The sequence below is a fragment of the Protopterus annectens genome, chromosome 7.part0 (genome assembly GCF_019279795.1).
Source record: "Protopterus annectens isolate FY-2018-M chromosome 7.part0, PAN1.0, whole genome shotgun sequence".
NCBI lineage: Eukaryota > Metazoa > Chordata > Ceratodontiformes > Protopteridae > Protopterus > Protopterus annectens.
The window spans coordinates 1,152,236,094-1,152,262,740 of NC_056739.1; the positions used below are offsets into that span (position 1 = coordinate 1,152,236,094).

The 26,647-nt window shown below is 42.6% G+C and overlaps 1 protein-coding gene across 3 annotated transcripts in view; it reads right to left on the bottom strand.

The window, feature by feature from the left end:
• Nucleotides 1-26,647, bottom strand: part of BBS4 (Bardet-Biedl syndrome 4) — a 1,226,477-nt gene that overhangs the window by 811,541 nt on the left and 388,289 nt on the right. The gene's annotated exons all lie outside the window — the stretch shown is intronic.

Here is a 26,647-nt window from a genome sequence, read left to right on the forward strand (position 1 = left end):
CCATAACAATAGATCTGTGTTGTCTCTTTCTGTCCTTCCTCAATTCATGGGTCTCGTATCAGACAATGATCTAACTTTGGCCACTTCCAAGCACTAGATGCAGTGCTCAGGTTCCTCCTCTCACCCATAGTCCCTTTGTATAGAATGAGATTGAGTTTGCCCACAAGAAGGAAAAAGGGACAGGAATCCAACAAGGTAACAAAGAAAACCAACTGACATACGTGTATAGCAATGAAAAAGGCAACCACGAGGAGTGACAGCTAAGTCAGCCATCAACTACGTATAATACTTTGAAACACTAGGATAAAGGGAGGTGGATAGTTGAGGAAGAAAGGAAGGATGGAAAGAGACAACATAGATCTATCATTATGGAGAGTGCATAACTTTTGTATCTGATGTCTTTTCCGTCCATTCCTCAATGTATGGGACACAGTCCCCAGCTAAAGTAACACTTGGGTGGTTCTAAGGAAGGATATTTCAGAGCACAAATGAAGTGAAGGAAGCTCTTTATCTGGACTGAAGGTCCAATTTATAATGAGCAACAAAAGTATGAACCTTGGACCAGGTAGCCGCAGCACAGATATCAAGTGGCACTCTTGAAAAGAATGCTGTAGATGAAGGCACAAATTTAGCGAAATGAGCCTTTGGAACTGTAGGTGAAGACAAACCTCTTTGTTGGGAAATACATAATATGCACTGGGACGGCAGTCAGGAGAGAGTAACTTTGGATACTTCTTTTCCCAACTTGGTAGAGGAGAAGGAAATTAACTGATCAGTTTTTCTGAAGGTTTTCATCCGATGTACGCAATAATGAAACTGAAAGTGAACATCAAGAAAGTGTAAAGTATACTCACCCTTATTTGAAAAAATTGAGAACAGAGGCAGATTTACGGGCTGATTTTATTTATTTATTGACATTTGATGACCTAAAAAATCCAACCCGGTAGGAGCCCATTTTCATTGGAGACATGGGGAGAAAATTTGCAAAGTATTACAAAAGATTTTAAGAACAATAAATTTTATAGTCTTTAAAAATAATACAAAAACAACTGGTGTTTACAGAATTATGCCAAACTAGACATATAAAAATATTGGTTAAGAATAGATACAAGTTATATAACAATGATTAACAGAGACATTTTAGCCAGTTTATAGAGAAATTAAAGGTAAATTAGTATAATACAGACAAGAACCCCAATAAGACGTGAGAGAAAAGCAGGCTTATGATATATTTAGAGAGAAAGCCAGGGGAGAGAAATTGATAGACGTAAGGAAGTGAGTGAAGAAGGGAGATGTAAGGTATGGATAGATATTTGCTCACATTAAGTGATATAGTTTATCCTGGTGTTGAGCAAGAATCGAGTCAGCTTCTGGCTAGGAAGTTTTTCAGAATGGCTTTGAATGATGGAAGGGAGGGTATTGACCTGATGGATACAGATAAGAAGTTCCAGGCCTTAGCAACATGGTACGAGTACAGATAATGTCCAGGAGATTTGATAGGTTTATGAACAAACAGGAGTTTTTGGTCATTGGATTGTAATGACTGATTGAGAACATAGTCAGTAAGTAAAATATTATTTAGTGTTGGACAAGCAGATGGATTTTGGATGTTATAGGGGGTACGAAGCTATGCATATGTTGGTTGATACTGCAGTTCTAACTAATTTAGGCTTTGTAATGCTATACAGTGGTGGGTTCTGAAATGGGGATTTCCTGTAAATTTAGTAACTTTGCTATAGCATTGATCAAGTTTGGATTTTTGTGATGCCTGAAGGATAGTAAGGATGGGAGCACCATAAGAAGTGTGGGTAGTAGATAAGTAGTGGCAAGTGCAGCATTAGCTGTGTTGGTTAAAAAGTTTTTGGCTCTATAAAGCATTCCTCATTTTTGATGAGTTTTTCTAAAGGAAATTTGTATATGCAGGTCAAATTTAAGATCATCATTCACTATCATCCCTAAAAATTTGCTGTGAGAAGTGACTTCAGTGGTTGTATTATCAAAAGAGAGGACTTTGAATTTTGATTTTTCATGAGGAAGGGATTTGGAGAAAAAAGTGGTAGTTTTTTTTTTTTTTTTTTAGGGTTGAGCCATGTTTAAGTTGTTGTTAAAGCTCCCCGAGTAATTTTCTGGAGCTGTGCCACATTGTCAAATGTGCAAATGAGTACAGAGCCAATTGTGTACTCCATTGGGAGGCCAGTTGTGTGGATGTGTGGAGGATGTTGGTGAGAATGCTAAAGAGGAGGGGACCAAGGATAGAACCTTGTGGTACATCGGTGGTGCTGGGAAGTATGGAGAGGGTGGAGTGCCAGTTTACTGACTGATACCTATTGGACAGGTAGCTTCTAAACCATATTAGCGTGGACTGACACAGACCTAATGAGGACATGTGAAGTAGAAGTTTGCTGTGACAAACTGTGTCAAAGATTTTAGATAAGTTTAGAAATAAGGTGGAGACTAGTTTGCCATTACCTCTAGCTTTATTGACAGTATCTATACAGGTTGAAAGTGCAGTGTTACTATTGTTGGAGGGATGGAAGCCATGTTGTGTGAAGGACAGGCATTCTTCCTGCTGGAGATAGTTTAGCAATTGTTTTTGAATATATTTTTCAAGTATTTTGGAGAGGGGGATAAGATTGCTATAAGTTTAAAGTTAGTAATGTCTGTTGAATTTCCTCCTTTTTGAGATAATGTGTGACTTTTTCCAGAGAGAGGGAACATGGAATTCCTGGATTAACCTATTTATAAGGATACAGACAGGGTAGGCAATGCTATCAGCTGCTATTTTAAGGTATTCACTTAGAAGGTTGTCAACTAAAGTAGACCATGGTTTCAGTTTGTTTAAGATAAGTGTTATATAGAACGTGGGTAACAAATTTGAAGGTGAAAGTGAATGTGGTGATATGTGACTGCTGGGCAGGGTTAGAATTAGATGTTGGGGAATCCTTGGTTAGAGATGCTATACTATCTATGAAATAAGAGTTGAACTGTATTGCAGTTTCAAGTGGTGAGTTACTGGGCGAGGAGTTAAAGTTAAATTTATGGACAGGATGCAAGATTTCTGTAGCTCAGTGTATGTGTATATACCTTTAAGAAGCTATCCAAGGGCTTGCACAAGTTCATAGGTTCATAGATAGGTACTAGGCTATTGGTCCTAGGGCCTATACAAGCCCAGCCAAAAAGGTACCCTGGCTTTTGCCACCCAAGAAAATTATTTTCCTGTGCCACTGTCAAGCAGAGCCACAGAAGTGATCCCCGGGCTGAATTTCCTATTTCCCATCCAATCATCAAGATTTTTCTTGAAGAGTACTAATGAGGAGCTTTGTTTGATATAGATAGGTAGTTTATTCCAGAGTATGGGAAGTATCTGGGACAGGAATCTGTCCCTCTGGCATGTTCTGTTTATTGTGGTGACAAGGTTTAGGTCCCTAGAATGTGTAGCTCGGAAGGACTGGGACTTCTTTAAGTGGAACATGTCCAACAGCTCTGGGTTTGACATAGCTTTGTATGTTTGGCAGAGATCACCTCTGAGTAGGCGATATGCGATGGAGTAAAGCTGGAGTTTTTTGAGACGGTCTGCGTAGGGCATTTGTTTGAGGCCGGTAATCCTCTTTGTGAGGTATTTCTGTAGCCTTTCCAGTTGTTGTAGTGGTCTTGTAAGGTACATACCAAAAAGGGCGTTGTACTCTATAATGGGTCTAATGAGTGATGAGTACAGGGGAACAATGACCTCTTTTTTTCTGGATGAGAAACCTTTTGTGATGAGGTGTGTCATGTAAAATGATTTCCTGACTACTGTGGCAATGTAATTATCACAGGAGAGACTACTGTCCACCTGTGTCCCAAGGTGTCTTATCACACTTTCAGTGTTAAGTATACTACTGCCTATGTTGTAGTTCATGGGTAGAGAGTTTTTACCAAAGGGGATGACAATGCACTTTCTGGCATTGAGCTTGAGGCCATGGCTTTGATACCAGGCATCTGTCTTAGTGAGGCCCTTTTGTAGGATGTCCACATCGTTAGGTGTTTCGATTATAGCTCCTAGTTTGCAGTCATCTGCGAACTTCATTAGCCAAAGACCTTCTGTGTTAGCCTGTACTTCAGAGAAGTAGATACCAAACAGGAGAGGGACCCAGGACTGAACCCTGTGGTACTCCACTTGTCACTGGTCTGAAGTAGGATTTGGAGTCTGCTACTTTCATAGTGTGGGCTCTGTCAGTGAGCCAATTGCAACCCATCTTGTGACATAGGGATTTATACCTAGTTTAGTGAGTTTATCTATAATTCCAGAGTGGGGGATGGTGTCAAAAGCCTTGGCAAGATCTAGATAGGCTGTGTGAACCACCTTACCCTCGTCTCTGGCTTTAGTGACTGCTTCAAAGAAGTCTATCAGGTTTAGAAGACATGATTTGCCTTTTACAAACCCAAACTGGGTGGGGTCCAGAGTTTGGAGATTACCAGTGTCTTTGTTTATAAGTTCCGTGATGATACGTTCCATGGCCTTGCAGACCAGGCTCATCAGGCTAATGGGGCAGTAGCTCCCGTGGTCCGTGGTGGCTCCCCCCTTGTGGAGTGGGATAACCATCGCTGTGCACCATTCAGCAGGCACAAAGCCTGAGGTGAGGCTATGATTGAACATGGCACTTTGGTGAGATGCCAGTTTGTTCTGTAGTTCATGTAGAACGCAGCCTGGGATGTTGTCTGGTCCCATGGATGCTGTGTTCTTGGCTTTGGAGAGTGTGGTTTTTACCTGTGCAGCCGTGATCACAGGAACTTTGCATTCTTCTGGTATAGAGATGGTCTCTTTAGGGGGTAAAGTTAGCACTGAACCTATCTGCCAGGATGTTGGCAATATCAGTTGGGTCTGTATATTTAGTGCCATTGTGCTGTAACTCAGAGCAGATCTGAGTGTTGCCATTGAGATTCTTGACATAGCTATAGAATTCTTTGTGGTTGTCTCTATAATCAGTGGAGATTTTGTTTTCATAACTAGCTTTGGAGGATTTTATTAGGGATCACAGCTTCTTACCAAGGCTGATAAGGGAGCTCCTCCACTCATGGAAATTTACTCTCTTTTGCAACAGTTTCTTCCTTCTGTTGTACAGTTTGTTTATGGCAGGGGACCACCAGATTTGGCTTCCTTTTTTTTTTGGAGGATAGAACGATCCATGCACTCATGTAAGTGCTTATAAAGTGTAATTGTGTAGGATTCAGTAGTAGTAACTGTACTGCCCATCTGCATGGGTGTCATGAAGTTCATCACTTCTGTCTTAAGAAGCATGAAGTTGGCTTTGGAGAAATTTTTTGCCGTGGTTTTCTTAATGGGGGGAGGGGGGCAGGATGTGGATATCTAGGGTAATTAGCTTATGGTCGGATATGACCAATGAGGCACTGACTTCAGGTATGGAACACCGGTCACTCATGTTGGTAATGACTAGATCTAGGATATTGTTGCCCTGGTGGGGGTGTGGATAAGTTGATCCAGGGCATTGGAGTTTATGAATTCCAGAAAGGGTTGAGCGAAGGAGTTGGTACATGAGTAGTTTTCCCAGTTAATGGTGGGGTAGTGTAAATCACCCATTATTAGGGTGTTTGGTTGAACCCTAATATTTTCCAGTACATCAAGAAAACAGGAGTGGGAATCCTGGGGCACTGTTGGGGATCTGTAGCAAGCTACAATTTGGATTGCAATTTTGCCCAGAGTTAGTTGCACTTGGATAACCTCGGCTGCATTATGCTGAGCAAATAGCCTGGAGGTGTGGATATCCTTAATGAATATGGACACACCACCACCTTTGGTGTTCCAGTCCAGGTTACATGGCCGAAAAGTGTGGTACGAGTTATAGCCTGGTAATGCAGGGGTGCTCTCTGGAGCCTTGAACCAGCTCTCAGTCACTGCACAGAAATCGATGTTCTCCATTTTAAGGAGTGCCTCGAGTGAGTGCATTTTGAGATTTAGACTTCTAGCATTGAGTAGCATCACCCTCAGTTTTTGCTTGCCTGTTCCTGTTACGGTGGTGAATTTGTCATTTGAACCTTGCTTAAAAAAGGCACTATAGGGGCGGCAAGAACCTTAGCCAGTATCCGGAATCCCAGGGGTGACAGGTGCAGGCCATCTCTGGCAAAGCATCGTGGTCTGTCGACCATGTCATCCCAGGCAAACAGATACTGGATCCCTTTAGAATGACACCAGAAGCTTAGCCAATTTTTGAAGTCAATCATTTTGTCCTTGTACTGGGTATCATTCTGGGTGATGGCAGAATGCTACTCAGGGATAGGGTCATACCTGCCTGGGCTACAAGACTGGAGAGCTCTTCCATGTCTCTTCATGTAGTCCAGGGAGGTGCGTCTCAGGTCATTCACACTAACATGGACAATGACAGAGTCATATTTGTACTTGTTTTGGAGTGACCTGAGTGAGTGGGTTATGTGGCGGATCCTGGCACCCGACAGGCAGCTGACAGTAACCTTCTACTTGTTTAGCCTGATGAGTGGGACATCAGTGTGCCTGACTACAGAGTCACCTATGACTAGTGTGTTGGGTACGTTGTTTTGCCTTATTAGCTGTGGTTGAGTGGCACACTGAGTCTGCGGGCTATGTGTCATTTGGGTTGTGTTGGGGGATGAAGGTTGCTTGCATTTCTGCTTTGAAGGTCTCTGTTGCTTAAGCAGATTATTATTGAGAGCCTCCGCGAATGTTTTTGTGTTTCTATGTGTGGATTTTGGTGGTGTAGATTTAGTGAGAGTATGTGATGAGTGTGGAGTGGTGCAAGTGTTTATCTTCTCCTCTTGACTGTCAAGTTGAGTCTTGGTTGGAGAGAGCTTTACCTCCAGTTTGGCTGGATAAGTGCATCTCTCACAGGTTGTAGTGCTGGGTGGTAGGAGGAGAGGGTTGTCTGTGTACATGGGGCAATTTCTATATTGCCCCAAGATGCCCAGATTCATCAGAAAGACAGGAGAGAACACTGGGAGCTGACCCTTGAGCATGCCTGAATAAAAAACTGTATAAATACTGAGCATGTGTGAGCCTAGCTGACATTTTGTAGTTAGCTGTTGAGATGTAAGCATGTATGTATGTAAGGTCTGTCTGTTAACCAGTTAGTTTGTATTTTATGATGTTGCTATCCATCCTGATGTGTTTCGTATGTATTAAAGCATCTAAATGAAATACCCTCCTGGTTCTCATCTATGTAGGAGAAGGACGAGCGACAATTTCTTTAATGGCTGTCCAGAATTTTTAAGGTTGTAGTTACTATTATTCTCAAAGTTATTATAGTATAGTTTTTGTCTTCATTAATTTACTTTTTAGTATGATTGTAAAGCATTCTGAAGTTTTCAAGATATTGTGGTGCTTTATATTTCTGCCATTACTTCCATTGTTTTTTATTTGCCATCCTTTATTAGCATTTTACTCTTTTTGGATAGCCAATTTGCATTATTTGTTTTTTGTCTCTTCCTTGTAGGAAGAACAGATGATTGATAGAAGTCTCAGAAGCCACCATTAGAGGAAATGAATGCCAGTTTTAAGACACACTGCTTTTGTGAAAAAGGTAATGAGGTTTTGAAGAAAGGGCGTGAAGCTCAGGAACTCCCCTAGCTGAACATACCTCTTAACCGTACTAAATTCCTCGGTATTTACCGGTTTTGAGGGCAAAGTATTTGGGTGCCACTAACTTCCAAGTGACCCCTTCAATTCCTGATTTTTTTTTTCAATTACAATTTTAAGTTAGACAGTTTACTCTTTCAGACTGTAATCAAGTGGATTACTTCCGCCAACACAGTGCAACTCTCTGTTTAGTCTCCTTTTGTCAAAGCTTCCAGACCTACAACGATGAGTAAACACAAACACACACACACACACACACACACACACACACACACACACACACACACACACACACACACACACACACACACACAACTACCGACCTGTGAGTTTTACTGTCATGGTTACCCAGTGCTAACTACAGTAGAATCTAAACACTGGAAAAAGTATCGCTACAGTGCAACAACCTAATTTTTGTTTTTTATCAACCACATTTTGTAAACTACTGTCACCATGCTACTCAAACTGGGTTATGTTTCTGTTTTAAATGTATCATAACATGATCGCCGTAAAGTGGTGTTCTTCATTCTATTATTAATAAGGTAAGAAAAGCATTTTAGTAGGAGTGAATGTTTTAGACTAGTGTGTTCTTTCTTGGCCAAAATCTCACAACTGCCCTAACAAACATGGTAAAACACATTTTAACAGTGGCCACAGCCCTCATATAACACATTTTAACAGTGGCCACAGCCCTGATATGACACCAGTGCTGCAGAAACCAAAAAAAAGCATAAGATTTATTTTCCACTAGTTACTATGCCTATTTCTTCCCCTTGAGAAATTAATTAACTTGATTTTTCTACTTCTTGAATTTGTTTCTCCCATCTACTCACTGGATGGCACTACAGCTTTTGTGAGTACAGCCATGGGAAATCACATGTTCATTAGACCCCAGCACCCGACAGCTTCACTTCCTACTTTTCAGGTTCAGCAATACAACTTCATACGGTGAGCAGCAAGGCCTTCATTTTAAACTAATGGATAGTATGCATTTGTGGTAGGGGAGGGTGATTTGTTCTTGTGTCTTTATTTTATATGTTTCTTGATATATAGATATGCATGCCTCGTGCAATGCTTTTTTTTCCATCTGTATCCATGTAGTTTTCACTACTATTTAGCGACTACACCCTTTTCACAATCATCTGGGTGCATGTTCTTTTTTCGCACGTCAAACTTATGTCTCCATCTGATGCTTTTATTTGGCTTGTGCCTGTGTAGTCTGGAGGGTTGCTTAGGTTATATATTTCTTAATTGTTGTATGACAGTGCTTTACTTTTAGTAAATATTTTGGTAGTTTTGCCAAAATGAAGGATCCAGTTATACAATTTTCCCTAAGAAGTTTCAGCTTTGAATGCATGTAGAAAGTTTATAGTTAGATTTTCATATAAGTATTCTTTTAAAGTTGCCAAAGTATTTTGGTAAGTTTGTCTGCTGTGAAGAGCAAGAGGCAAGATGTAAAATTTGTGCTATATTTTTGTGAGGGTAGTAATGCTTTAACCCTGGTGGAAAATGGAAACTTGTGATAAAATAATAATAATAATAGGTGTTTCCACATCTTCTGAAGTGCTGTAAGATGTAGTTATTTGAATCTTTTCAGTCCCGTCATACATTTAAGCAAAATGCAAGTCTAGGATGGTGGTCTTGGGGATGCAAGGCTGTTGCAGTTTTTAAAACTATTCCATAATACACCTGCGTTTTATTATCTTAACTGCCATTTTCATCTGGTACATTACTTAGTTTTTAAACGCGTGCATACTGAACAAAGGTGACCATGGCTGTAACAAGATAAGACACTTGAAGTTGAGATACAAAGTCTAGGATGGTGGTGTAGGATAGTTGGAAGTACAGCACATGGTTTAAACTGGCTTACTTATTTTTTTTTTGAGTCTTTTAGCAACACAGACTTTTTGCTTTTTTTATGAGGTGTTTCTTGGGGATGCGAAACTGCTGCTGTTTTTGAAACTATTCCATAATACATCTGCATTTTATTATCTTAACTGTCATTTTTGTGTGGTACGTTACTCAGTTTTTAAATGTGTGCATACTGAACGGAGGTGACCATAGCTGTAACAAGATAAGAAACATGAAGTTGAGTTGCAAAATCTAGGATGGTGGTCTGTGATACTGGGATTGCAGCACATGGTTTAAACTGGCTTACATAGTTTTTTTTTTTTACTCTCTTAGCAACATGAACTGTTTACTTTTCATTTTGAGGTGTTTCTTGGGGATGCAAGACTGCTGCTGTTTTTGAAACTATTCCATAATACACCTGCATTTAATTATCTTACCTGTCATTTTCGGGTGGTATGTTACTCAGTTTTTAAACACGTGCGTATCGAACTGAGGAGACAGTACAGTTTTTTACCTACCATAAATGTAGATGTTCGAGTGCTAATACAGCTGCAGTAATCACAGATGGGTTTTCTGCCGTCAGGCGGGTCCTCGGTCGGCCGAATTCCAAAGTCTAGGTCCGGCGTCAGTTGTTGTCGCTTTCTTTCCTGATGTCAGTGAGGCAGGGGTATATAAGACACAGCCGACGCCATTTTCTTCAGTCTTTCTTGCCCCAGATGTCAGGTGCCCCCAGAAGGAAGGCAATACATAAATTATATTTATATATATGCAATGCAATATAATCAAAAATCAGTAGTTGCAAGCAAATATACCATAGAAGGATAACCCAATCAGGTTGTATGAAGGGGTTAGCCCTAGGCCTTTACCAAGAGGGGAAGGAGGGAGGGTAACCTGTACTGCAGCTGTATTAGCACTCGAACATCTACATTTATGGTAGGTACAAAACTGTACTATGTTCATCGTGCATACAGCTGCAGTAATCACAGATGGGTAGAATCCCAAAGCTACGCACAGGGTGGTAGGCATTAGGTGGAACTGGGATGAGCCAGAATGCCCTGCAACACAGCAGTGGCAAAGCCTGCTCTAGTTTTGGAATATAGAGGCAGATGGTAGTGTTTTGTGAAGGTATGCACAGAACTCCAAGTGGCTGCCTCCAAAATATCTTTGGTAGGAACTCCTCTGAGGAAGGCTGTAGAGGTAGCTGTGGCCCTGGTGGAGTGGGATCTGATGCCTGTAGGGACAGATTTTCCATGATAGGAGTAACAAAACCGTATGCAGTGGCCTATCCATTTTGAAATTGTCTGTTTGGTAACTGGCTTCCCTTGAGCTCCTACAGCATAGGACACAAAGAGTTGTTCTGTTTTCCTGAAAGGCTTTGTTCTGTCCAAATAATAACGTAGCTGTCTATGGATGTCTAAGGAGTGTAGCAGCCTTTCCCCTTTGTTTTGAGGATTAAGGTAAAAGGTAGGTAAGTGTATGGCTTGATTTAAAGCTACCCTGAATACCACTTTAGGCATAAATGACGGGTTGGTTCGAAGGGAAACCTTGTCCTGATGGAAGATGAGGAAGGGCTGCACAGCCATGAGGGCTTGTAGTTCTGAAACCCTACGAGCTGAGGTAATGGCCAGAAGGAAAGCTGTTTTCCAGGACAAATATTGCAAATCTGTTGAAGCAGCTTGTTCAAAGGGAGGCAATGTTAATTTTTCTAGAATGTAATTAAGATCCCAGGCTGGCATTGGTTGTTTCCTTGGTGGTCTTATATTCTTAGCACCTCTGAGGAACTGTCTTAAGAGTGGGTGAGAGAATAAGGGTGGATCAGTGTTGAATTCTGCAGAAATGGCTGAGGCATGGATTTTTATGGAGGAAAATGAAAGTCCACTGTTCAGCAGCTCAGCTAGATACTGTAATACCTGAGGCAAATTCTGTTTTCTAGGATCCTGGCCTTTTTTCTCATTCCAAGAGCAAAACCGTTTCCATTTTGCGGAGTAAGCCTTTCTAGTAGATGGCCTTCTGGCCTCCAAAATGACATCCTGCACCTCTTTGGGGAGCAGGGTCTGTTGTGTTGTTAAGGAATTTTCCATGCAGCGAGATTGAGTGTTTTCAACTGACTGTGAAGAGTTTTGTAGCTGTGTTGAGTCAGTAGAAGAGGCATTGGAGGTAGGGGCCAGGGAGGAGTATGCGTTAGGCTCCTCAGGAGTGGGTACCAGTGTTGTCTTGGCCAGTCTGGAGCAATCAGTATCATCTTCGGTCTGTCTGCTCTTGCTTTCAAGAGCACCTTGGGCAAAAGAGGCAGAGGTGGGAAAGTGTAAACTATCCATGCTGCCCAACTGAATGAAAGGGCGTCCACTCTCCAGGCCTTTGGATGAAAGGTCCTTGAACAGAACTTTTCCAATTGATGATTCCTGTGGGAGGCGAAGAGATCTATGTCTGGCCTTCCCCACGCTTGGATTATCTTTGTAAACACTTGAGGATGCAACTTCCATTCGTGTGGATCTATCATATTTCTGCTTAGATTGTCTGCCAGCGTGTTTTCCAAACCAGACAAGTACTGTGCTTGAAGTTCGATTTGCCATTCCAGAGCCAAGTTCCAAAGTGTCATGGCTAGTCTGCACAGGGGGTATGAATGTGTTCCTCCTTGTTTGTTTATGTACCACATTACTGTGGTGTTGTCTGTTCTTATCAATAATTGTCCTGGATGCAGGAGGTCCTTGAAAGCTGTAATTGCATTTATCACTGCTAGCATTTCTTTTTGATTGATGTGAAGGTGCTTTTCCTTTTGGGACCATTTGCCCTGAATGCACCTGTCTGTCATGTGCGCCCCCCAGGCGTAATCTGAGGCGTCTGTTGTGATGACTTGATTTGCTTGAGGCTTGCAGAATGGGAGGCCTGTGTTTGTTTGACATGCTTGGGCCCACCATAGAAATTATTTTTGCAAACATGGAATTATTGGTATTATTGTTTCCAAACTGTGGCTGTGTTTAGACCATACGTTTTTTAGGTACCATTGAAGTTTCCTCATATGCAACTTTGCACATGGGATTAAAAGAATGCAAGATGCCATGAAGCCCAGAGCCTGCAGGATTTTCCTTGCAGTAAGCCTGGTACAATTTGCTAGTATTTTGAAGTACTGAGTTAGTTGCCCCTGTTTTTCTGGCATAAGATAGGCCATCTGAGTGTGTGCCCAAGTTGGCACCCAGGAAAGTTATTTTCTGAGATGGTGTTAGTCTGGATTTCTCTTTGTTGACTGTGTATCCCAGAGAATTCAGTAACCGCTTTACATAAGCCAGATGTTCCAGAAGTATGTGCTTGCTGTCCGCTTAGATCAGGCAGTCGTCCAAATACGGGTAAATTTGTATCCCTTGAAGTCTGCAGTAGGCGATTACTGATGCCAGGCATTTCATGAATACTCTGGGCGCAGTAGATAAGCCAAAGGGCAATACAGAGAATTGATAGTGGATTGAACCTGCAAGAAATCTGAGGTATCTTCTGCAGCTTTGTCTGATTGGGACATGCAGGTATGCCTCCTTGAGGTCCAATGTTACCAGCCAAAACTCCTTGCCCAGCATGGGAAGAAGTTGCTGTAATGTGAGCATCTTGAATTTTGGTACGAGTAAAAATGTGTTTAGGATGGATAAGTCCAAAATGGGTCTCCAGTCGGTTCCTTTCCTTGGTACCAGAAATATCCTGGAATAAAAACCTTGACCTTGTTCGTGAGTAGGTACCTCTTGAATAGCTTTCATGTCTATGAGCTTTGAAATTTGTAGCTGTGCCTCTGCCCTTTGATTGTGTGGCAGGTTTGGCATGCCTCTCATTTTTGGAAGAGGGTGAAAATGAAATCTGTAGCCTCTGTTTATAACGTCCAGGATTCATTTGTCTGTTGTGACAATATGCCAATTTCTTGTAAATAATGCCAGCTTTCCTCCCAAGGGGGCTGCGAGCTGAGACTTGCTTGGCATGAAAAGGAGGAAGTCATTGGGTTTGTTTCCTGTATTGTTGTGCACTGTCTTCGCCACCTCTTGGTGCTGGAGTTTGCCATTGCCTGCCTCTATATGATCCTTGTGATTGTCCTCTGCCCCTTGTGCGCCTGTATCTACCTCTTTGGGGCTTGTCCGTGGCTGGAAAGGACCAGTTTTTAGAAGGCCAATTTCTGCTAAAACGTGGTGGTTGAACCTGTAGAAAAGCTTTGACAGATTGCATGGATTTGGCTTTTTCTTCCATTTTCCGTAGTATCTCCTCAGCATTAGTACCAAATAGCACATCCTTTTGTAAAGGAGCATCTAGTAGTTTAGCTTTCACATGATCAGGCAAGATTTGTTCCCTAAGCCAGGCATGTCTACGAATGACTGATCCTGTAACTACAGCTCTACTTGAGGCCTCTAGGGCATCATAGCCACATTGTAAGGTGTGTTTACCCAATTGTTCTGCACTATGCATAATATCCTGCAACTCCTTCAAATCTGGTTGTTCAGGTTGAGAAATTTTATTTCTTAATTGTGATAACAGAAACTGCTGATATTTAAGCATATGGAACTGACAATTTAAGGCCCTCATGGCCAGGGTGGCCGAGGTATATACCTTTTTTCCCCACCTTTCTAAGGATCTTGACTCTCTTTCGGAAGGTAGTGGATTCTTAGCAGTAGAGGACTTCATTCCCTTGGGGCCTTGAGAACTGGTTTCAGGGTCAGCATTATGGCTTTTGTAAAGAAATTGGTGAGAGTTAGGAACTCTGTAGTACCTATCAGGCTTGACTGGGGCAGGAGGCAGGGAATCCGGATTAAGGCAAGCCTCCAAATAAACATCATCAAGTATGTCCAAGACAGGAGGTATCGCCAGAGGTCTGTGTTGAGGTAACAAAAGAAATTCTCTAAGTCTTTTCTTGGAATCAGAAAAGTCTTGGCCTTCCCAATGGAAGTGTTCCCTCAAGGTGTGCAAGGTTTCCCCAAAAGAAAAATCCTCTGGAGGAGATACAGAAGGAATGGACTGCTCTGCATCAGAATCTTCAAAAGGGGAGTAAGAGTGTTCCTCTACATTGGAATGCTCTGAAAAAATGGAGCCCTGATCAGAAGAGGGAGAATCTTCCTCCACTCTGGGTCTCTTATCTGGAGGGGGTTGTGAACCCCTGATAAGAGTAATTAAATCCTCAGCCATTTTTAGCATCTGCTTTTTAGGCATGGGGCCTGGAGATGGGCCCTGTGCAACAGGCCTCTTGGGATGTCTGGCTGATTTGGACTTAGTAAAGGCCTTAATGGAAAAGGAAGATGAGGGTCTCAAGACACCATGGGTTGAAGTGGACCTGTCCACATTAGGAGGCTCAACGCTCACAGTGGCTTCGGTGGTTGTAGTCTGGGTATGGGCCGAGGTACCTGCGGTCTCGGTTACAGAAGACACCGCCAAAGAAGTGTCGTCGGTAGTCAGGGACTGCATAGGCGTCTCGCTGAGAACCGGACCACGTGTAGCCGGTTTTGGCGTGGTGTCGGTGGAGACCGCGGGCCTCGCGTGTCGGTCCTTGTCCTTGCGTTTTTTGGACAAAACGATAGTCGGAGTCTCCGACGTTTATAATCAAAGGCTTTACCAAAAATGTGTTGGGCGAACTCCGCCCGACGCTTAATAGTGCGTTTATTGAAAGTAGCGCAAAAGCGACAGCCCGAGACGTCGTGGTCTGGATACAAAGTTTAATTTTAAATGGGCACTGTTAAGTAAAGGATCAGAAATTAGTCAGCCCAGCAACATACCTCTCAATCTCTCAGAGCAAGACATCTGGACAAAGTCAAAAATAATACTGGAAAAAGGCCCAAAAATAGAGGCAGGTTTTAAATATTGCTTCTGTAAACTCAGATAGTGCTTGAATAGTAGGTTCTGCATTAATATGCATTTTCTGAAGGATATGAAGTCTGAAATTCAAATTTATTATTTAGAGACTTCAATTTTCATGTTGGTATCCCATGATTCCACTGGAGTGGGTGGGGTCACATGATTGTGTATACAAATTTTATGTTAATCAGCATCCCGATTTTTGGCCAGTTGTACCTACTTTACATGAGCCTTTGTCTAGATTTTTGATGTTTCCAGATTGAGAGGTATGTAGGTGAATACTGATATGATACTGATATCTGATATGTAATCAAGTTGGATTTGTAAAATACTGCACATAGATTTTTAAAGATAGAAGGGTAATATGATTATTTTTATTTATATATATAACAATATTTTATGTGACAAAAATTTTTATATATTTATACATAGGAAATACATATATTTAATATTTAGGGAGACATGTTGCTTTATTTCATTTTATTTTATTTTATTTTATTATAAATGCTGATGCAGCTGCTTTAACCTAAGTCAATAGACCAAGTAAACAGAAGTGAAATGTTGGGACTTCTGCTTTAAACATAAAGCCAATGCTTCATTATTTAATCATTTGACCTATCAAGTAATTAACATCATTGCTTGATTGTTTAATTATATGGCTCAGTTGAGTATATAAGCAGAAGGGTTTTACTTAAAAAATGTAACCTGATGAAGCATACTTGACGTATGTGAAAGCGCTCGTTTGTTTTTGTTCTGTCTTGTGAATAAAAGTTTTATTCTACATCGTGGTGGATTCCTTGGTTTTCATCTAGTATCTCTTGTGCCTACTCCGTTGGAATCCTTTGGATGGTAACTAGCCTGTTTTTGCTGATATTATTGATCGTTTTGGGTTGCTGTTGCCTTCACATGATGGAGAATTCACCAGTTGAACTTGACTACAATCCGACACCAGCGGAATATACTACTAAATGGAAAGACGTTATTCAACAACAAGCAAACCCTTTATTAGGATTGGAATTACATCTTCCTACCATTAATGAAACAGGTACTGTACCGCTACATAAAGAATTTTATGTGAATCTAAGGGAGTTGGAAAATGTATTATACAAGCTTAACAGACTTACTTGGCAGAGACGGCATCTCGAAGCATGCCTACATTTTAATGTCATTCCTAGAGGCATGCGTATCTTATGCATGCCTACTTATGGTGAAACACATCCCACTTTGTTAAAAAAGTGGCAAGAACTTAATATTAACTTTAGCAAACAGTATATCCATCTGCTCATAGAATATTTCACCCCTATTGAGAAAGAGCTCACTGATAAAGCTGATGAGCTACATAAAGACTTGCTAAAGCGATTTAAAGGGGAAATTCATCGTAAAAAACTAGAGAGCATGTTTCTACAAGTAATAGCCTTTGGTGAGAGATTACAGCAACTGAAGCATAAAAAACTCCTAAGGGACTATAATGATTTTGTGTCCGGCCAGATTTTTGTCTGGCCGAGGGCGAATATTAGAAACCAACATGATTCTTATGCAGAGATGACTAAACGCACATCTATACCAAGTAATAACATTGATACTACTAACTTAGACATCTCCACCTTAAATGCAACAGCACCACTTCTGGGAAGGGATTCTCAGAGTAACATACTCAGCGATGAACAGAGCATTCAACCAACAGGAGCAGACGTTTGTAACACCCCGCCTCCGAACCAGGAAGCTTTACAAACGTCCACATCTAATGGAGCGAGACCAAAACTAACTACGGCCATGACAGCACAAGGTTTTTTACCCTTGCCAGTTCGGTACCGGCAGGAGAACAGAATGAGGTCAAACAGCAGAGGCAGAAGGAAAAGAAAATTTTCGGAAGAAGCCACAGAAGAATGGAGGAGACAGCGTTAATAAATGAACTGGTGTTTAATTTATCTAGCCACTGCCTCACGACTAGTGAATACAGCGTATTAAACAAAGGACTTTCTTTTATTCCATCTCAAAGCAGTAAGTTAGCTGAACTTTTAGTAGATCTGCACATGTTCACACGAACATTGTCTTTGAAATTAATGTACAAAGATAAGGGAACAGATAACAGCTTAGATACTGATATATATTATAAGAGAAAAAGTGTTTTTATTCCTGAAGTTCTTCCTAATGTACATTGTTTTATAAGGAAATGTGAGAATGATTTCTATAAATATTTCTCAGATGTAAGCAAAGGGAAAAGACATGAAAAAATCTTTTATAACCTTAATTTTGAAGAATTTCAAGCTTTACAGAATCTATCTAGAAATGAGTTGCTAACTATAAGACCAGCTGATAAAGGCGGAGGCATTGTAGTCTTAGATACTTTGTTTTATGATGAATTAATGCTTAAGATGCTAAGTGACACTGAAAATATCAAGAAATTGATAAAAATAGACTAACTAAGATTATTAATACAGTACAGGATATGTTATATGATTTACTTATGTGCAGACTAATTTCCAAACAATTATATGATTACTTTCTAATTAATGCACCCAATGTTCCCAATATTAAAGGTCTCCCAAAAATACACAAAATGGAGAGCCCCCCACCTATGCGACCTATTGTAGCGGGGGAAAAATGGGTGACAGAGTACATATCCAAGTTTGTAGAATCTAAATTAGATCCTGTTGTTAGACGAATACCTACCATTTTAAATAACACAAACTCACTGTTGGATGATATACAACAAATAGCGGGTCAGATGGATAGTATTTTGACTTTAACATTAGTATCATTGGATGTCAAAAATCTCTTTACAGTCATACCTAATGACTATGGAATTGAGGCAGTTAGAGATGTATTATTAGAGGAGAAATCCTTGAATAAGGATATGCAATATTTAATATGTACATTATTGACTTTAGTTCTAGAAAACAACGTGTTTATGTTCAAAGACAATTTGTATATACAAACATGGGGTGTTGCAATGGGCACCCCATGTGCGAACTCGTACGCTAATATTGTCATGTATTATTGGGAATCTAAATATCTATTCAACAGTCATTATATGGACAATATAGTTCTTTATAGACGATTTGTTGACGACGTTTTGATATTTTGGAAGGGTGAACAGTCAGAATTAAGAGAATTAGTAAATTACTTAGAAACAACGACTGACTCTTTGAGATTCACCATAGAATACTCATATAACAAGATTGATTTTCTAGATATATCCATACTGAAAGATGATAATGATTTACTTACTACGCAACTTTATAGGAAACCTTGCTGGAAGAATGCAATTTTGAATTATAATAGCATGCATCCTCGATTCATCTTTTCAAATATAATACAGAATCAGAGAGCTAGGATTACTAGGCTATGCACCCATATATTAGAGAGAAACGAACAACTTACACTGTTGGACAAGTTATTTGCAGATAGGGGATATCCTAACAGCCTTATAAACAAATTCAACAGTGAAATTAATGGGAAAAAAGGAACTAAGCAGTGGTATAATAAGGGTGTACAGCATATCCCTGGAAATAATCAAAATGAAGATACTATAGCCTTCACTCTGAGGTACACTAATGATAATCATAATATTGTAAAAATCATACAAGAGAATTGGGATATCCTTATAATGGAAAATAGCATCAAAAACCTAGTAGGACCTACACCACACTTCAGGTATAGAAATGCTAAGAACCTGAAAAGGTGGTTATGTATAGATAAGATTAAGAAATCTAATACTAATGGAAATGTTGGTTTCAAGATGGGAACTTGGCCATGTGGGAGGTGCAATATGTGTAAATATGTTAATACAGGAAGTGAATTCATAACACCATACTTGGATTACACACACAGGTTTCTTATATGTGCCACATGTAATACTACTAATTTAGTATATCTAGCTACCTGTGAGAAGTGCCAAGCATTTTATGTAGGTCTCACCTCTAGAAGGCTCAGAGACCGCATTTATAATCATATATATGACATCAGAAAGATGAACCTAACAAATGCTCTAGCTAAGCATATTAGCTCCAATCAAGACCATCACTTTAATTTTAGGGTGCTACAAATAATTGAACCCTCAGTTAGAGGTGGAGACAGAATGAATATACTAGCTAAGGCAGAGCTAGATTGGATATTCAAACTATGAGCACATATAGAGCCTGGATTAAATATTAACATCAGTATAAAACCAGTATTGGAAGCACGTAGATAGTTAACTATACATAAGAGATATAGAATATAAAAAGGGATTATATCCATATATATATATAATACATATGGTAATAATATAGAAGTTATGTTCTTACCATAACGTTCCATGTTAGTTGTCTTCTTCTCGCCTTCTTCTTGCTGGATGGGTTCGAGCACCTGGCTCCGACTGCCACTCTAAAAGCTCGAGAGTTGGTTCCACCGGCTCGAGGCTCCCCTTATATCCCACAATGCTAGGCGAGAGTTACCTCAGATCTCGTTTGTAAGCTAACCCCAGCTTATAACAGTAACAGTATAACTGTAAAACAGAATCCACCTCTAACAACAGGAAGAAAGAAGGGTGACCTACATCCTGAACCAAGAAATATGCATAATAGCATATGACTAAGAAAGAGGTGGTAGAAAGAGAGGTCACGATCACAACTCCTCTAGGTCTGTCCAGGCCAGGGGAAGGAGAGGGGCGAGAAGAAGACAACTAACATGGAACGTTATGGTAAGAACATAACTTCTATATGTTAAGTTGTCTATCTCGCCTCATTCTTGCTGGATGGGACCGTCCCTAGCACCTTGTCCCGGGTGGCCTAACGGAACAGACTCCTGAGAACAGTGGAACCAAAACTAGCTCTATGCCTAGAAGCTAAATCCAACTTATAATGAGAAATAAAAGTGTGAGGAGTAGCCCAAGTAGCCGCTGCACAAATGGTGTCAATAGGCAGTCTGTCTTGGAAGGCTAAAGTAGCCAAAGCTCTGGTGGAATGGGCTTTAGGTTTATTAGGCAATTTTGTTGTCTAATTTCATATACCAGGAAATCAAAGATGTTAGCCATCTGGATAATGATACCTTTGAAACTGAAAGTCCCTTTCTGCTTTCCGTGATAGGAGACAAACAGCTGATCAGATTTTCTGAATTGTTTCGTCCTATCCAAGTAGTACCTTAATTGACGATGACCATCCAGGCAGTGTAATTTTTGTTCAGACCTATTTGAATATTCTGGGAAAAAGACAGGGAGGTCAATGCTTTGGTTTAGATTTGATGTTGAAACCACCTTAGGCAAAAAGGACGGGTTAGTTCGTAAGGAAACTCTGTCCTTATGGAACAAAAGATAAGGAGAACGACAACTGAGTGCTTGAAGTTCTGAAATTCTTCTAGCTGATGTGATAGCCACCAGAAAGAGAGTTTTCCATGATAATAATTTCAAGGAACATGAAGCTGCAGGTTCGAAAGGGGAAAGAATCAAAGAAGCAAGAACTTTTAGTTATGTACTCACCATAAATTCAGATGTTTGGGATCCATCTCGCCTACATTCTGACTGATGGGTTCGGAGCCGATCCCTCGGCTCCGACTCGGCACGCTTATGCCAAAGAGCGAAGTCTCTTATTGGCTGAGCTTATTATATCCCAGGATGCACCACTACCAGTCCCCCAGATCTAGTTTGTCCGCATACATGCACACATGCATACCCTGCTTATATAACATCGTCAGATGAAACAAGATAAAACAGTAGAACTCAAAACCGTTCAATCTCTTCTGATCTCCAAGGCAGGGGGAAGGAGGGTGGGTATTAGGAATGTTGGCGAGATGGATCCCAAACATCTGAAGTTATGGTGAGTACATAACTAAAAGATGTTATGTGATCCTATCTCGCCACATTCTGACTGATGGGACAGCGTCCTAGCACCTGAATCCTGGGTGGCTCACTGGAAAACACTCCTGAGTACCGTGGAACCAAATGATGCTCGCCCTTTAGATGCCACATCCAATTTGTAGGGGGAAATGAAAGTGTGCGGATTGGACCAAGTAGCAGCACAGATTTCCGATATAGCGAGCTTGGAATGAAAAGCTATAGAAGTAGCCATAGCTCTGGTAGAATGAGCTTTGATAGATGTTGTAAGTTGCTTATTCGAAGAAGAATAAGCCTGAGTTATGCAATCTCTGATCCATTTTGAGATAGTAGCTTTGTGATGGTTTGGCCCGTTTATTATCTGAGAAGGACACAAACAACTGGTCTGACTTACGAAGTTGCTGAGTCCTGTCTAAATAGAAGCGTAATTGCCTGTGAACATCCAATTTATGAAGAGTGTATTCTGCTTCATTGGAGAATTTTGGGAAGAAAACTGGTAGCTCTAGAGATTGTTGTAGGCAGAAACTAGAACAGATCTTTGGGACAAAGGATGGATTAGGCCTAAGTGATACTCTATCCTTGTGGAAAACCAAGTACGGTGGCTTAATAGACAGGGCTTGAAGCTCTGAAACTCTTCTTGCAGAAGTAATTGCAACTAAGAAGGCAGTTTTCCAAGACAGATATTTTAACTCATGTAGCAGCCGGTTCGAAAGGGGAGATGTTAATGCGAAGCACCAAATCAAGATCCCACGGAGGTGCAGGATGAAAAACTGGGGTCTTAATAGGCTCGCACCTTTAATGAAAGTTTTGCATAGTCTGCAGCTCATCAAAGGAGGATCCATGGATTCGTGGAATTTAGAGATAGCCGCTAGTTGGACTTTAATAGTTGAGACAGAAGATCCTGATTAAACAGGGATGTTAAGAATTTCAAGACCTCTGGGACAGGAGCAGTGATAGGGTCTAAGCCCTTGAGTTGAGCTCCAGATAGCAAACCTCTTCCACTTACTAAGGTACAATTTGTTAGTGGTGGGTTTGTGGGTCGAAGATAAAATGTGAACAACTTCCGGGTCTAGTTTGTGCCTTCTAACTAAAGTCGGAAGTGGAGGAGCCAAGCTGTCAAATTCAAAGATTGAAGGGACTGATGCCGATGTTCCGACTGATGGATTAACAAGTCGAATTAGGTCTAAAGTCCACGGATCGTCCACTGCATGCTTCATCAGGTAGGAAGACCATACTTCTCGAGGCCAGTATGGGGCAATCAGTATCATTGAAGACCCCAGTTGAGAAGCTTTTTGAATAACTCTGGGAAGAAGCGGAATTGGAGGAAAGGCATAAAGTAGCCCTGTTGGCCAAGGTTGTGCTAGAGCATCCATGGCTGGTACTCCCTGATGTGGGATCAAGGAGAAGAACCTTTGGCACTTGGTGTTCAGTGGAGTTGCAAATAGGTCGCAGCACGGCGTCCCCATCTCCTGAAAACCTGAGCTGCTACTGTGTGGTTTAGAGACCACTCGTGAGGAGAGAGAATTGTCCTGCTCAATTTGTCTGCCAATATATTTGACTTTCCGGGATGTGGGTCGCTACCAAGAAGCGGTTGGTAGCTACAGCCCATTCCCACACTCTCATGGCCTCTCTGCAAAGGGGGTATGATCTGGTCCCTCCTTGTTTGTTCAGATACCAAACCACCGACATGTTGTCTGTGTGGATGGCGATGATGCCCTGAGGAAGAAACTTGTGTAAGGCTTGTAGGGATAGAAGTACAGCCCTCATCTCCAACACGTTGATGTGGAGAAGAGCTTCGTCTGGAAGCCAGAAGCCCTGAACTAGCCTGCCCAGACAATGCACCCCCCCACCCTATCTGGGAGGCATCTGTCGTCAGGGTAACCACTGGAGAGGGAGAACAAAGGGTTTTCCTTGATCCAAATTGGATGTCTGAAGCCACCAGCGAAGGTCCCTTTGCATATTTCCGTAATCATGATGTGATGATTGAGGGAAGATCCTGAAAGGACCATTGAGTTGACAAGAGCCACTGAAGAATCCTCATGTGTAATCTTGCCAGAGGAACTAAAAGAACCGTGGCAGACATTGAGCCTAAAACTTGAAGAACCATCCTGGCTGGGGCTTTGGATCTAGATCAGAGCTTGAACTTGGCCCTGTAAAGTTTGGATCCTTTCGGCAGGAAGAAAGACGCGCATCAATCTTGAGTCTATCTCTGCTCCAATAAACTTTATGCGTTGAGAGGGCAGCAAGACAGACTTTGACCAATTGAATGTAATTCCCAGGGAAATACCCAGGAGATGGTGGCTTTGAGGTTGTCCATTAGTAGATGCCTGGTGGTGGCAGTCAGGAGCCAGTCGTCGAGATAGGGAAACACTTGGAATCCAAGACTTCTCAGGTGAGCCGTCACTACTGCCAAACACTTGGTGAACACCCTGGGGGCTGTGGTGAGACCAAAGGGCAGAGCGCAAAATTGGTAATGACTGACTCCCAGGCTGAAGCGCAGATACCTCCTGGACGCCTGATGTATCGGTATGTGATAATAGGCGTCCTTGAGGTCTATGGAGCACATCCAAACATCCTTCTCCAACAATGGGAGAATGGATTGTAACGTGACCATTCGAATTTGGATTTCGTGGACGGATTGGTTCAGTCTGCTGAGATCTAATATTGGTCTCAGGTCCCCTGTCTTTTGGCACTAAAAGAACCTGGAGTAATTTCCTGATCCGATCTGGTCTGTGGGGACCGGTTGGATGACTCCTTTTTCTAGCAGCTTTAAAGCTTCTGCGGCTGCCATTTCCCTTTGAATGGGTGGAGGGTCCGGGATTCTTTTGGACGGTGGGGGCGAGTATGTGAATGGGATGGTGTAACCTCCGGCAATGATCCGAAGCACCCATCTGTCCTGAGTGATTGACTCCCAGGCTTTTAGGTGCTTGGCAAAACGACACCCGACTGGCTCCGGAGCAGCACAGCCGGGCAATCCCTCATGACGTGTGGGAGGCTGAAGAGCCACGAAAGGACTCACGGTCTCCAGAATTGCGGGGCCCTCTGCCGCCTCTGGGACGGCGTCTCCCTGAAAAATTTCCCCGTCCTCTGCCTCTGGAAGGGGAATCTTCCTGCTGTTGGGAGAAAAACTTGCGAGATTTGCGGAACCACATTTTCCCCCCTCCTTTAGCCTTGGGGTAAGGCCGAAGGGAGTGGAATAACGGCACCTCGGCAGATAAAGTTTTTCCCTCTTGCTCACAGCGGGTAAGGGTGTCTTTAACCTTGGGCCCAAAGAATCAGGACCCACCGAAGGGAGCGTCGTGAAGGAAGACTTGAAGGCCTCCAGAACTGACACAAGCGGAGCCAGGCTTGTCTCTGTAGAGCCACGCCTGTGCCTGCTCTACCGCCCTTTCGGCCGCATAGGAAATGAGCCTCATGGACGAGTTAGAAATTGACGTAAGGATAGCCAACTGAGAGCTAACCGACTGGGCTAGCTGCTCAGGTAGGTTACCAGAGGGAATCTGACAACTCCTTGACCAGATCGCTCTGAAGCCTGTTAAAATGTGCCAAATAATTCAGTGACCTTAAAGTAAAGGCCGCTGTAGTCAGGGTGCGCTTCCGTGCCTGTCCATACTCCTAGACTCCTTATTAGGAGGATGGACAGACGTTGAAGCCTCTGCCACGTCCTGTTGTGTAGCAGATGCCACCACCATGGCATCTACAGCCACGCCTTTAGTGAGGAACTCCTTCTCGGGGGGAGCAGACAAGAATTTATTTGGACGAGAAGGAGTGGTTCCACGGTATCTGGATGTTCCCACGCCTGACAAACCAAATCCAGAAGCTCGTCAAAGGGCGGAGACACCCAGGAGGCGGAGGGCTGAGCCCCAAAGGCCTTGAGGAGCACTGACTCGTCAGCAGAGGGGGGTTTGGATATCCAGCCGCCTCGTTGTTTGAGGATCTCTAAGATGTCTGCAAATGAGACATCATCCGAGGACGACTTCGGGGACCCCTCTGCATCATCCAGATCAGTGTCTGATGTAATAGACTCGGGGGAGTCCACGTGCTTCCTCTTGCACTGGGGGTAACCTCAGGCCCCGGGGCTCCGCTGACTACGGACAGGGGAACTGCCAAAGACCCAGTCTCCACGCCCAGGGAAGGTGCCGGTAAAGCCGGAGAGATGGCCGAAGAGGACTTGGCCAAGGCACTCCTCATGGCTCTGAAAGCCGGACCCCCAGAATCCTGGGAGTGTCCGGTCCCCGGAGCCGTGATAGCCGACGGAAGTCCCGCAGCCGAAGCACCGAGGGGAGGCTCGGAACCCAAAGCATAGGTCCCAAACATCACCCCGGGTCCAGCCGAAGAAGTCCAGACCAAACTCGGACCCGAAGGCCGGGTTGGAGTAAGGGTCGGAGCCGACCCTGAGATCTCCACCGGCTCCAACAGCACCTGCTCCACGGAGCCGGAAGCAGTCGGAGGAGGAATGGCAATGGGGTGGACCAAGGTCATCGGCTCCGAAGCCAACTGGGTCGGAACCGAAACAAATTTTGGAAGACTGGAGACTGGAACAGTCTTTGGAGCACCCTGTCTATATCAGAATCTGACATCCTCGAAGACCGAGAGGAAACAGAACGGGTTCGAGACGGCCTCTCCAACGGCCCCAAAGGGCTAGGGGACCGGCTCGGCGACTCGATGAGTATCGGCGCCGAGGGAATACACATACCAGATTCCATCGGTGCCGAGGTGGGCTTGCGCCGAGGAGGCTGTCTGAGCGGGCAACCTTGTCGGCTCCGAGAGCAGTGGAGCCGGCGAAGGTGACCCGCCTCGATGCCCCAGCCATCGGCTCGAAGCCAGAGGAGTCGATACTGGTGGCATCGAGGCAGACCGTTCCGACCTCGGCTCCGAAGTCCTTGGAGCCAAGGAGAGGCCTGCCTATGTTTCTTAGCGGTCGGATCCGACGGACTGGTCGGAACCGCCCTTTTCTTTTGGCGGAGAAGGAGAGGATGCCAAAGCTTCTTCGAAGAAGGTTTAATTAATCCCTTAAGAATTAATTTATTTTTCCTCTCCTGGAGGACCCTTGAGGAAAAAGCGTGACATACGCTACATGATTCCTGTAAATGTTTTGCCCTAAGCAATACACACAGAGCGAGTGATCGTCCGTGATGGACATTTTGAAACTACATTTTACACATTTTTTAAAGCCCGAAGGCCTAGGATTCTGAGACATTATGGGGGGAATTTCAGTAATCTGACTGGAAGAAATACAATTACTGCCCCTAAGTATAGGCTTACAGTTATCACTGCAAATGACAGGGGACTTTGAAACCCTGTAAGAACAAACAGCTACCAAAACTTTAAAGCCTTTTACTATATATAAAATATAGAAGGGTTGAATAACCGGAAGGCCCTAGATGAAAGGGGGGCCTACCAAACACAACCCAGTCACACAACAAAATTTCACAAGAAATTCAAACCAACCACACAACAATGTAAGAATAGCTGTTAAACAGCTTTTTTTGAAAGAAAACAGCAAAACTGACAGAAAAGTTAGTCAAAAAATAACTACTCAGCTCAGCCAGCTCGAGACCACGTCTTCG